Here is an 11,778-nt window from a genome sequence, read left to right as displayed (position 1 = left end):
CATGCCTTATACCTATTTGTTGTGTTGTTGTTCGTTTTTGTTTTGTGAAGCAATTTAGATTAGGAAATATTTGATTTACTCACAATGAAATAGTGAGTAATTGAAACTAGTCACGTTTCTAAATTGGTTCTATTTATAGTTGTCGGTATTGATCGTACTTGTTCGTTTTACGATTTGATTTGGCGGGAAATTAGCTCGTGCATTGCAAGGTTTCGTGGCGTTATAAAGGTGTATAGAGGCGTTTTTTGTCACTCGATGTTTTATTGGCAGCAAAGAAAGGTCGTTTGCCCGCCCCCCCCCCCCCTTAACGTAACATCGTTTATATTTAATACAAAATTAATTTTGCCAGATGTTAATTGTCAACGCAATGAATAATAAAGACAGCCATTAATATAATTCAATACAATTCATTGCAGTTAAGTACAATTCTCATAACGGTTAAAAATAAAGACAGACAGAGAAAATAGTTTATTATATATATATGTACAAAACCACTCTAAGAGTTACGAGAGACGATGGTTCTGAAAATTCTTAAAGTGTTCAACGATTATATACATCATATAATCTTTCACATCTGTTAGAAATATAAAAAAAAGATTCTTAAGGAAAAATTCGATTTAAAATGATTAATGTTCTTAACATAAATAAAAATTACAACTCTTAGAAATATAAAAAAAGATCTTTAAGGAAATTCGGTTTAAAATGATTAGTTTTTTTGAAATAAAAAAAAAATATATATGTGGCAGATTATTTTCCTTTTTTTTATCCAAGACTGAATTATTGGATTTTTATTTTAACCTGACACATCGTAGTTGTTTCCTTGTTTTAATAATAATAACACATTCTATTTGTTTAAATCTATTTTTTTTCAAACGTTTCAAATATTATTTATCCATTAATTTCATAGAAAAAAAAATGACTCGTTAACAGCGTGGTATACCGCCTTAATATACCATCACTGTCTCCGCCACAATTGGTGTATCAAAACAGCAACAAAACAGTAACACTGAATATACTATATTATAGGCGAGAACATACATTCTCCGCACAAACTTAATAATTACTTTTTGATAAATTAATATACTCCGCCGTAACAAAAGGCAAATGCACGTGGAAAACGTGTAAGGATAACAAAAATCGTGAAAAACGTTGTTCATACAATGTGATGTCACAAAAGAAACGTAAACAAAATAAACAAAACGGCAATACAGTAATAATTCTCATGTTCTTCACGACACTCCTGGCCGAAATATCAATAGTGTGTCGCATTTTGCCAACTGTCATATTGAATTTCAAAATCTTCATGAATATTATCTCTCACGTGGTACTCAGTCTGTTTGAAAATGACAGAATAAAAACGTTCTACTTTTGTAACGTTGTCTGTAGCTACGGCGATGGCTCCAGTCGTTGTACTGTCATCTAGAGTACATGGCGATTCTGGCATAAACTCGTCATCTGTGTTGACGTCATTCATTGCTGCACAGCATGCGTCAGATATAGCTATTGGAGACAGCGCGTTGATGTCATGGTTAATGATGACGTCATCAGTGTGTGAGATATCATCCGAATGCTCTGCTACCAGAGACAACCCGTCGACGTCCTGGTTAATGATGATGTTATCAATTTGTGAGATATTGTCCGAAGGCTCTGTACCTTTATCACTGGCCCCACACTCCAGGATAATGTCCGTATAGTCACTATCAAACGACAGGACTTGGTTTGATGACTGCACATTTTCTGTCACACATTCATCATTATTGACACTATCATCAAGTTCAATAGAATCCAATTCGTTTAATTGGTCCAGTAAGTCGAACACACTATCATTACTAGATCACATCACTATATCCATCGTCTCTCTTCTTGTTATCGTTGTATCGAGATTTGCTGGAAGTTTGTCTTGCTTTTTCGAATGCCTGGACTTTTGATATTTTATGACTATTTTGAAGATGTTTAGAAAGGTAACTCCGTCTAATATATTTCGACGAACAGCCTTCTTCCGTACAATTCCAATAACGTAACTGTGTGTGCTTTTCCTTGTAATGTCTCGTTAAATTCCTTTTATGGGAATATACTTTTCACCATACGTCGCAGAAATTTACCATCGTGTTTAGATATATACGTCCGACGCATACGAAATTGAAGTTCGAAATGGCTTTCTGCATTATAATGTTATATTCTGCATTTTAACTCCACATTTTACACGAGGAAATCAACGCCATACAAAAATACGACTATGTTATTAGCTATGCTCCGCCGTAAGGTACACGTTTTCCTCGAAGAGTTTCAATGCACGATTTTTAACTTCTTTTCATGTCCGCACTTGATAATATACGTATATTCCGTTGAACAATATAGTTTGGTCGCACAAAATGCACGAGTTGAATTGAAATTTATAATTTTATTCATGTCGTTTTCTCCGCTAGAGTTTAAAATGATATAACGAAATTAAGTCATTACACGACTATTGCTTTAAAGTAAATATTTTATATTGTCTATTCACTCTGTCAACATCTGGAATACATAACTGTTTTATTTTTTTTTTAGCAACGTTGGCAGTCTGTCGCATTGGACGTACTGGAATATTTGTCATTTTTCACATGGTTTTAAAATGTGTTGGTCAGTTGTTCTGTCATTTGTACCCTCGATTGGATAAAGAAGATTTAATGGACGTTTGATATTTCGTCCAGACGGTACTAACACTTCTGCAGAACGTTCATGCTTATCATTGCTTTTTGTTAATGACTGGATGCGTCCCATTTGCCAACATCCTCTTGGCAGATTGTCTTTAATCAGTACAATATCACCCACACTCGGTGTAAATATTGACTGAACACGACTTGTTTTTAGTTTGCTTTGAGTTCTTTATCGAAGACTGGTTAAATAATCTTCGCGCCACAATTTCCAAAACGTATTTAATTGTTTTTGTCCATTTTCACACGTTTTTAATAGGCGATCTACCGAACTTTCGTATGGATTGAAACTTGGATCTCGTTGACATGAGTCATTTTCTGGGATTCCTGTTTTTAGATTCAAAGTAAAAAAACAATTCGGTGTTAACGTAACGCTTGAATTAATATCTTCGCTGACGTACAACAGAGGTCTTGAATTCAAAACCGCTTCTACCTCTTTCAGATAAGTTAGCAATTCAACATACGTCAACATCTTTTTTCCTTTCGTAAAAAACGCCCATCCATGGAGCCAAATCTATAATGAATACCCATTTTATGTTTGAACAAGAAGCATAATTTTCCACATCGTCACTCTGCAAGACACGTTTCCAAATCATGTTCATTGTTTCACTGGATAGTTTGAATTGAGAGGCATTGTCGCTTATGATTTCTTTAGGAGTTCCGCGAACTGCAATAAAACGCCGGAGACCTAACAGGAACTCTTGTGATGTCATGTCTTCCATAATCTCCAAATGTACAGCTCGCGTTACTAAGCATGTAAATAAACATACCCACACTTTTTGCGATCGATCGACACATTTTATGTACATGGGACCGAAATAATCCAAACCAATACGGGTGAAAGGACTTGCTTCATGTACACGTCCTTTTGGAAAAGGAGCCATAGGGGGCATCTTATATGCGCCTCCTTCGTAGCGTCGGCAAATCAAACATTTCTTCAAAACCTTTCTCACAATTGCACGGCCACTAGGTATCAAAAATCGTTGACGAATCTCACACAAGGTTTGTGATACACCACTATGAAGTAGCTTTTCGTGCGTCCGTTCTATGATTAAATGAGTAAATTTGTCATGTTTTGGAAGTAATATTGAAAACTTGGTTGCTGCGCTAAGGTTAGCGTTTTCTAGTCGACCTTTGCAGCGAAGAAGACCTACTTCATCAATGTAAACTCCGAGCTGCTTCTGCAATTTATTGCGCTTATTGTTGTTATGTATATCATAGAACACTTCTGTAAAATTCTTCTTTTGAATTTGTGTCAACCACATTGTTTCTGATTGTTTAATTTCTTCACTTGTGATAGGTACATTGTCAATAGGAACTCTTTTTAGTTTTTTTGATGAAACGTAATGCTAGTGATGTTATTCGTAATAACGTGTTGATTGATGAAAATTGTTCAATATTAATGCCTAACGGAGTGTCACCCTCTTGTGGTACGATATAGTCACTGCATTGAATTTCGCTTTTGTCCGTTTTATTGAAATCTTGTTCATCGTCATACGAATCGATGTCAATCTTGCCATTTGGACAATCTTGTTTTGGATTTGTAGCCACTTTGGACCATTCCACCACATTGCATTATTTTTCAGTCTCTCAGCCGATGATCCACGACTTGCAACATCGGCTGGATTGTCGTTACTTGCAACATATCTAAACTCTATATCTGTGTATTCTCTGATTTCTTTTACTCTATTTTTTTACGAATGTTGGTAGTTTCTTGCTCGAATCTGTCCATTTCAATGTACACTGAGAATCTGACCACAAATACATGTATTGTATATTTGTAAACATGTTTGTTTTTACGAATTGGAGACAACGTACTCCAATTAAAATCGCCATCAGCTCTAGCTTTGGAATTGTCAGTTGTTTGATTGGACAAATTCTTGTTTTGGAAAACACAACATCCACCTTAACACACATTATATCCATTAGTTTCGTGTAGGTATATCGCACAAGCATAAGCGTTGACGGAGGCGTCACAAAAGCAAAGTAATGTTCGCGTAACTGATTCACATACGTCTAACAGTCCAATGTAACGCGGCACTTCAATTTGGTGAATATGTTCAATGTCTGATTCTATTGACTTCCATATGCGTTCGTCTACTGCATCCAACCATTGATCCCAATCATTATGTTTTTTCCACAAGTGTTGGAGCATTATTTTTCCCTGCACTGTCACTGGTGAAAATAGACCTAACGGACCAAACACAGAGGCTATTTGAACTAGGACGTTCCTTTTGGTGATAGCGCTTGTTTTATGACCCTTGACGTTTGTGCAAATTGATAGTGTGTCTGTTTCAACATTCCATACATGACCAAGAACTTGTTCAGTTGATCTTTTGGTTAAATCTTCACATTGCATGTAATTGTTGACAGCTTCACTGTTTGAAATCCATGATCGAAGGTTCATTGACGCTTCGTTAAACATGTGTTTGGCTTGGTTATAGGTTCATCACGCCTTCTTCAGAATCACTTCCGGTTATTAGATTGTCAACGTATATATAACGCTGTAATTTGTTGGCTATTTCGCCTTTGTATGATTCCAAATGGCATTTTAGCGTAGCTCCTAAAAGAAATGGTGAAGATATGATGCCAAATGGAACGCGGCGAAACCGATATTCCTGTATATTGTCACAGCTCACAATCGGGTATCTTGGGTCTTTTAGCCACATTAAACGGGTGACATCTCGTTGATCTTTTCTAAGTCCTATTTGCAGAAATGCTTTCTCAATATCTGCTACAACGGCTATTTTATGAAGACGGAATCTCAGTAGAATGCTGCACAAATCGTTTAATAAAACAGGACCTCTATACAAGCACTCGTTTAAAGACTTATTGTTTGAACTTGTTTTGGCAGAGGCGTCGTATACAATTCCCAATTTCGTTGATTACTGAGGTGTCAAAACTGGGTGATGTGGTATATAGTGTTTCACACTGTCCTTAACTTCGTCAGCTACTGGCTCAATTATACCGTTCTTGAGTTGATCTTGAATAATATTATGATAGTTTTCCATCGTATCGGGTTTATTCTTCATCCGATTCAGAATCGATCGCAAACGACCAATAGCAAGCTCTCGATTCACAGGCAAATCAGGGTGTTCGTCAATCCATGGCCAGGTTACTTCGTAACTACCGTCCTTAAATATTAGGGTTTCTTGGAATTTTTTCATCGCAACTTGATCATCTGTGTCTTCATCTTTGTCCGTCACTCCAATTGACTCGATATTCCAAAAATCCTCAATATTTGGCTTTGTTTGTAAACACGAATCAATCGATGAGAACACGTGTGTTTTTGAGCCTGTGTCACCATACGTTAATATCAGCATATTTGTATCATTGGTATTTGTGTCACGCTCACTGGAACGACCAGTAAGTAGCCATCCTAATTTTGACCCTAGCAAGTAAAGTCCATTATGCACATGAAATCTTTGACTGAGAACTACATCCAAGTAATTATCGTTTCCAATTAGTAATTCTATTGAAGATGTTTCCCTTTCAGTTGGAAAAGTATCTGATAGTTCAAAATGCTGCACAAGATCCTTGAAGTGTCTTATTAAACGTAATCGGCTTACGCTGAATCGTACCGGTAATGCTTGGCACAATGTTTGCTGTGAGATTAAGGTATTTTCCACCTTTAAGCTTGATACGTAATTCTGTCGAAGGGGTCTTTATTACTTTTGGTTTGCTGCAGCCAAATGTCACTAGCTTAATTTCTTCTTCTTTTCCTTTTTGAAGACCCAATTGAGCTGCTAGTCTCTCGGTGACGTATGTCCGTTTTGATCCACAATCCAGGAGAAGTCGAACTTTCTGTTCCTTCGAAGATTTAGGATTGCAGATTTGTGCTTTTGCTGTTTGTTTGTTCACACGATGATACTAAAACATTTTCTTTTCCTTGTTTATTGTGTATTGCGTTGTCTGTATATTCTGGAGGAACAAAAACTTCTTTTGAGAAAACAGCACTCTCATGTTTTTCATCATTTTTGAATTTTGTTGGACAGAGACTTCTATGGTGATCATTTTTCTTTCCACAATGAACACACACTTTGTTTCGTTTGCACTCACTGGTTTTGTGCCCGAATTTCAGGCATATATAACATGACCCTTTCAGTTGTTTCTTCAGGTCCAGTATAGTGTGATATTGTTGACACTCGTCGCTCCAAAGCCTTTGTTCACAATATCGAAATTGGTCAGCGTACCTTGTTGTTCTTGATTTAAATTGAGCGGCGTTGGCAACAAGTCCTTCAGTTGTAGGTCTTATAAGGCCACTCTTGTTCTGTAGCGGCGCTTTATTTCGAACTGGTGATTTTAAGTTCTTTTGCTTTTTTGGATCTACATTTACTTGTTTTATTTCGGATTTCTCTCTCGCAATAACATACTCTCTTAGGTGTTTACGAAGAACAGGTATTGCCCACTCGTTATTTATGCCCTTCAAAAGCTGCAACTGAAACAGTACCTCATTTGATAATTTGGAACGAATGACGGAAAAAAATATGTTTTGATCAATGTTTTCCTTGAGTACGTCTAAGCGGCGGAGATGCCTTTCAATTGTATCAGAAAAGTCCTGATATCGCACGCTTAGCTTCTCCAAACAGCTTGCTGTTGAAATAGTTGAACTTTTCTATTGGCGATAGTTTGCTGTTGACACGTATGGGGCATTCAAAGGCGTCCCAAAATTCTGTCCACTTTAGCTTTTCACCTCCATATGAATGTAATTCTAGTTTTGGCAATTTCACAGACTTCACAGCAGTTGTCTCTCGTTGTTCTTGTCGTTCAAAGAATTCTCTATGCTGCTGTACTTGAAATAACATCATTTTCTGCACGTTATATTGCATTTCTAACATATTCTCACTTTCAGACGCTGCTTTTGATAATCTCTCTTCACTTTCTCTAATAACTTGTTCTAATCCACCAATGCACCATTAAGTGTCAAGCATTAAGTGGCAATCTTCATCTAGCATTAAATCAATGAATACTCGATCTTTGTCGCCAATAAACTCCACCAATTTGTCCCTTTGGTTCTCAAGTTTTTCACAAAACTTTCTTAACACAGATACACACATTACTGCGTCTTTTTCTATTTGTTTCACATCCACTGATTTAAAATCACAATTCAAGATTAAGCCTTATCTATCTTAGTTTTTTATATATTTTAATATCGAGTCCTTATACCTTTTAAACTTGAAAGACTCGCCATTTTGTTGTTTTCCTACTCAGTTTATGTACTCACAGTTTTTTCTTTCTTGTTGACTGTCACACACGTCCACAGTTCACTTTTTGTCCCAGTAATTCCCGGGTTCCGGCACCAAACAATGTCGCAGATTATTTTCCTTTATTTTTCCAAGACTGAATTATTGGATATTTATTTTAATCTGACACATCGTAGTTGTTTCCTTGTTTTTATAATAATAACACATTCTATTTGTTTAAATCTATTTTATTTTTTTCAAACGTTTCAAATATTATTTATCCATTAATTTCATAGAAAAAAAAGACTCGTTAACAGCGTGGTAAACCGCCTTTATATACATTCACTGTCTCCGCCACAATTGGTGTATCAAAACAGCAACAAAACAGTAACACTGAATATACTCCGCTACATATTAAGACGTAATGTAGGCGGGAAAATACATTCCCCGCCAAAACTTAATAATTATTATTTGATAAATTAATATACTCCGCCGTAACAAAAGGCAAATGCACGTGGAAAACATGTAAGGATAACAAAAATCGTGAAAAACGTTGTTCCTTCAAAGTAATGACACAAAAGAAACGTAAACAAAACAAACAAAACGGCAATACAGTAATAATTCTCGTGTTCTTCACGACAATATATCATCGAACAATACAGTAAGAGAAAATTTCAATTTGTACATTATAAACAGTTTTGTACTTACGAAGTACAAATGTATTATTATTTGATACGCAATTGACTATGCGCACACATTAAATGGATTATATATACATGTGGTTGCGTCTCTTTATTAAGATGTCATGACAGGCTCTGGCACTGAGTTTAATGATGCGGTCATCTGACAGCAAGAATTTCATTTTCTCTCTTGGGTTTATTGCGTTGAAATTTGGGTTTACCAACAGAGCACTTTCTGTTAAATTGGATCTTATATTTTCATATAGCGGACACATCATTAGGGCATGTTCTTCACTTTCGACACGAGTCTAACAGATAAAACAATATCGTTCATTTTCTGGTACACCTTCATACCGTCCTGTTTCTATACGAAGAGGTGCAACACCACAGCGGAATTGTGCCAAGGCACTACGTTGTACTCGACTTATCGTAGATACAAACGCATTCAATGTATATTTGAGTGGATATTTAAGATCGCATGCATTAAATTAAGAAATATGACTTTAAAATTTACGATAAATCGTGCAAAAACTTGTGAGTTTTAATGCAACTCTTTGGAACTATTTTATTGCCCATTTACACAGATGGAATCATTCCACGCACTTCACAAATGTAAACAATTGTACACATTTTTATTGAGTGACGTTAGGCATTGCTTCGACGTATTTATGTATGTTGGTTTCTTAACATAAAAAAACATATCAATTTTATAATAATTATTTAAGACTGATATAAGATATCATGGTATGAGATGGTTTTCTTCAATGCAGTGAATGCAATGTAACCGTCGTGCAAGAGATTGTTTAGTATACTGTAACCTCAATGATGAACGATTGGAATGATCTTGACATGAATGAGACGCTTTCGTATCAGTAGTCCGTTCTGAGCCCAACACAGAGGTGAATGTTATGTAACCGTCTTGCAAGATATTGTTATGTTCTATTAAATATCCGCGCTAAGCGTGAAGTTTAAGGCTGTTTGTGTTTGTCGTGTTGTGTACATTTGTTTTGAATGTTAGTGTTTTACAACCCTTGCAATAAATAAAGAACCAGTCTCACGCTGTACTAAAATTTCTCCCTGCTGGTGAAGCTTAAGTTTCCTTTCGTTTATAATATCACAGAATTGTCAAGATTGCTAGTTGTGGTTAATTAAACATCTGCTTCTTTTAAATATAGAATTTATAACTTACAATACAACTATAATCCCAGAAAACTGGTAAAGACACATGGGTACGTATCAAGCCCTCGGGTGTGAAGCTAGAAGCTTAATTTACAGATGACATAATAGTTAATACAAAACTCAGTCACCACAAAGTAAAATGTATGGTTACAACTCAGACTATTATGTGATATGATAACAGGCTTTAAAATGAACTATGCATGACAACACCTACGTTACCTACAACACCTAAAACGTGAAAAATCAGAAATATATCTCGAAGCTCGACACCGCATTGTTCTTCTTGTGTTTTTTTGTTTCGCATACCAATATTTTCTCTCTTCTAAATCGACAATTAAAGCGAAATATTCGCCACATTATCACAATATTACAAATCAATCGATTAAATGTGGATAACCGTTAGTGCAAAAAATGCAACATTCTTTAAGACGAAAAAGTACGAACGGAGGTCATCATGTTCCTATCCGGTCGACTCGTGATCACCTTTCGCGTGAGTTTGATTCCACTTAATAGCACGATTGTCACACAATAAAGCATATCTCATGAACATATACAGAATAAACGACTGCATATGAAGAGAAAAAGTATTTATATAGTGGAATTAATTATATAGTTAATTTCTGTCTCAATTAAGGCATCAATTATTTTTATTAGTATTGTGTTAAAACACCCAATGTTGTTTAAACTTACCTTAAGTACTATATTCATATGGCTCTGAGATATTTTACAACCTCCCGTCAAGATTATCCGATCCGAAAATATGGTCTGAACATTTCTCTTTTCGTGACACAGACTATAATTTAAACAGGCAAATTGCACAAATTATGATAAACGGTTCACGAAAGACAACATTAAAACATTTCGGAAAAATGTGCCCGTCTTTCTGATGTAGTCATAAACATGTTTATCGTAATCTTATTTAAACAAATAACGTCAACAATAAATCTTACTCTTGGACTTTTGGATCGCATGTATTATAGTTATTGAACCCTATAGCAGGGACACTACACTTATTGACCCGTTGTTAAAGATTGCATTGGATATTGAGAGCTATTGGTTAAAACAAACCATACATGTATTATCTGAAAGAGACACTATTCACCAGTCAAGCTTTTTTTAATGTTTTTTTTTAACAATAAGATCTCAGGTGATGTAGAATATTTGCAATATCGCACCGAAAAACCTATCGTGATGCCTTTGTGAAAAGACCATGTACTGAACGGCTCACTTACTTATGTCTATCATTCTTTATGTTTTATTCATTTTAAACAAAGTATTAATTGTTGGACCATTTTCACAAATGGTAATTTGACATTCATTTATCATGTGATTTCATCTAGAATCTTATCATCGCAATAATTCATGATCGAAATATGTTTTGAAAAGTTTAAAAGGATGTAATCAGTGCTAAACAGAATCAATTATAATAAGTTATATAATGTATTATTATATACACATTTTACATGTATTGTCGTATTGTTTTATTTTCACAAACTATGTGTAGGTCCCAAAAACAGTGTACTTCTCCGTTCTAACATCCGGATTGTCATCACAGTTGAAACAGCAATTTTAATTTAACTCGCAACATGAGATTGAAACGCATCAGTGCCCATGAATTTTAATGAAAATTTAAACGCCTCGAAAGCTTAACTGCACATTTTAACAAACAATTATAACGCTGTACTAATTAGTAAAACAATTCAACTAACAATGACATCATCAATAAGCCAGCCGCTAATTAGTTTTCAATTACTTCTTTTGTTACGGTTTTGTATTACTTAACAAAACATCAGCACTCACTTGAGGCACTAAAAAGAACATTGCCTTATCAGACGAAGTAACGTTCTTCCATCTCCCACTTTTTAAATATACGTAAACATGCAATGATCTAGCCGTCCTATTCTTAATATGCGCAATATTAATATGATAATTTTTGCTTTGCATTTTGTCTATGTTTAGATTCCAATATTTTAGTGATGCATCATTTACGTTTTCTTTAAAGTTGGACGTTGGGTTAATTTTGGTGAGCATACAATACTTGTT

This window comes from Dreissena polymorpha, chromosome 6 (genome assembly GCF_020536995.1).
Source record: "Dreissena polymorpha isolate Duluth1 chromosome 6, UMN_Dpol_1.0, whole genome shotgun sequence".
In the NCBI taxonomy this organism is placed as follows: Eukaryota; Metazoa; Mollusca; class Bivalvia; order Myida; family Dreissenidae; genus Dreissena; species Dreissena polymorpha.
The sequence above is the reverse complement of the archived record's forward strand: the minus strand, read 5'-3'. Positions refer to the sequence as shown.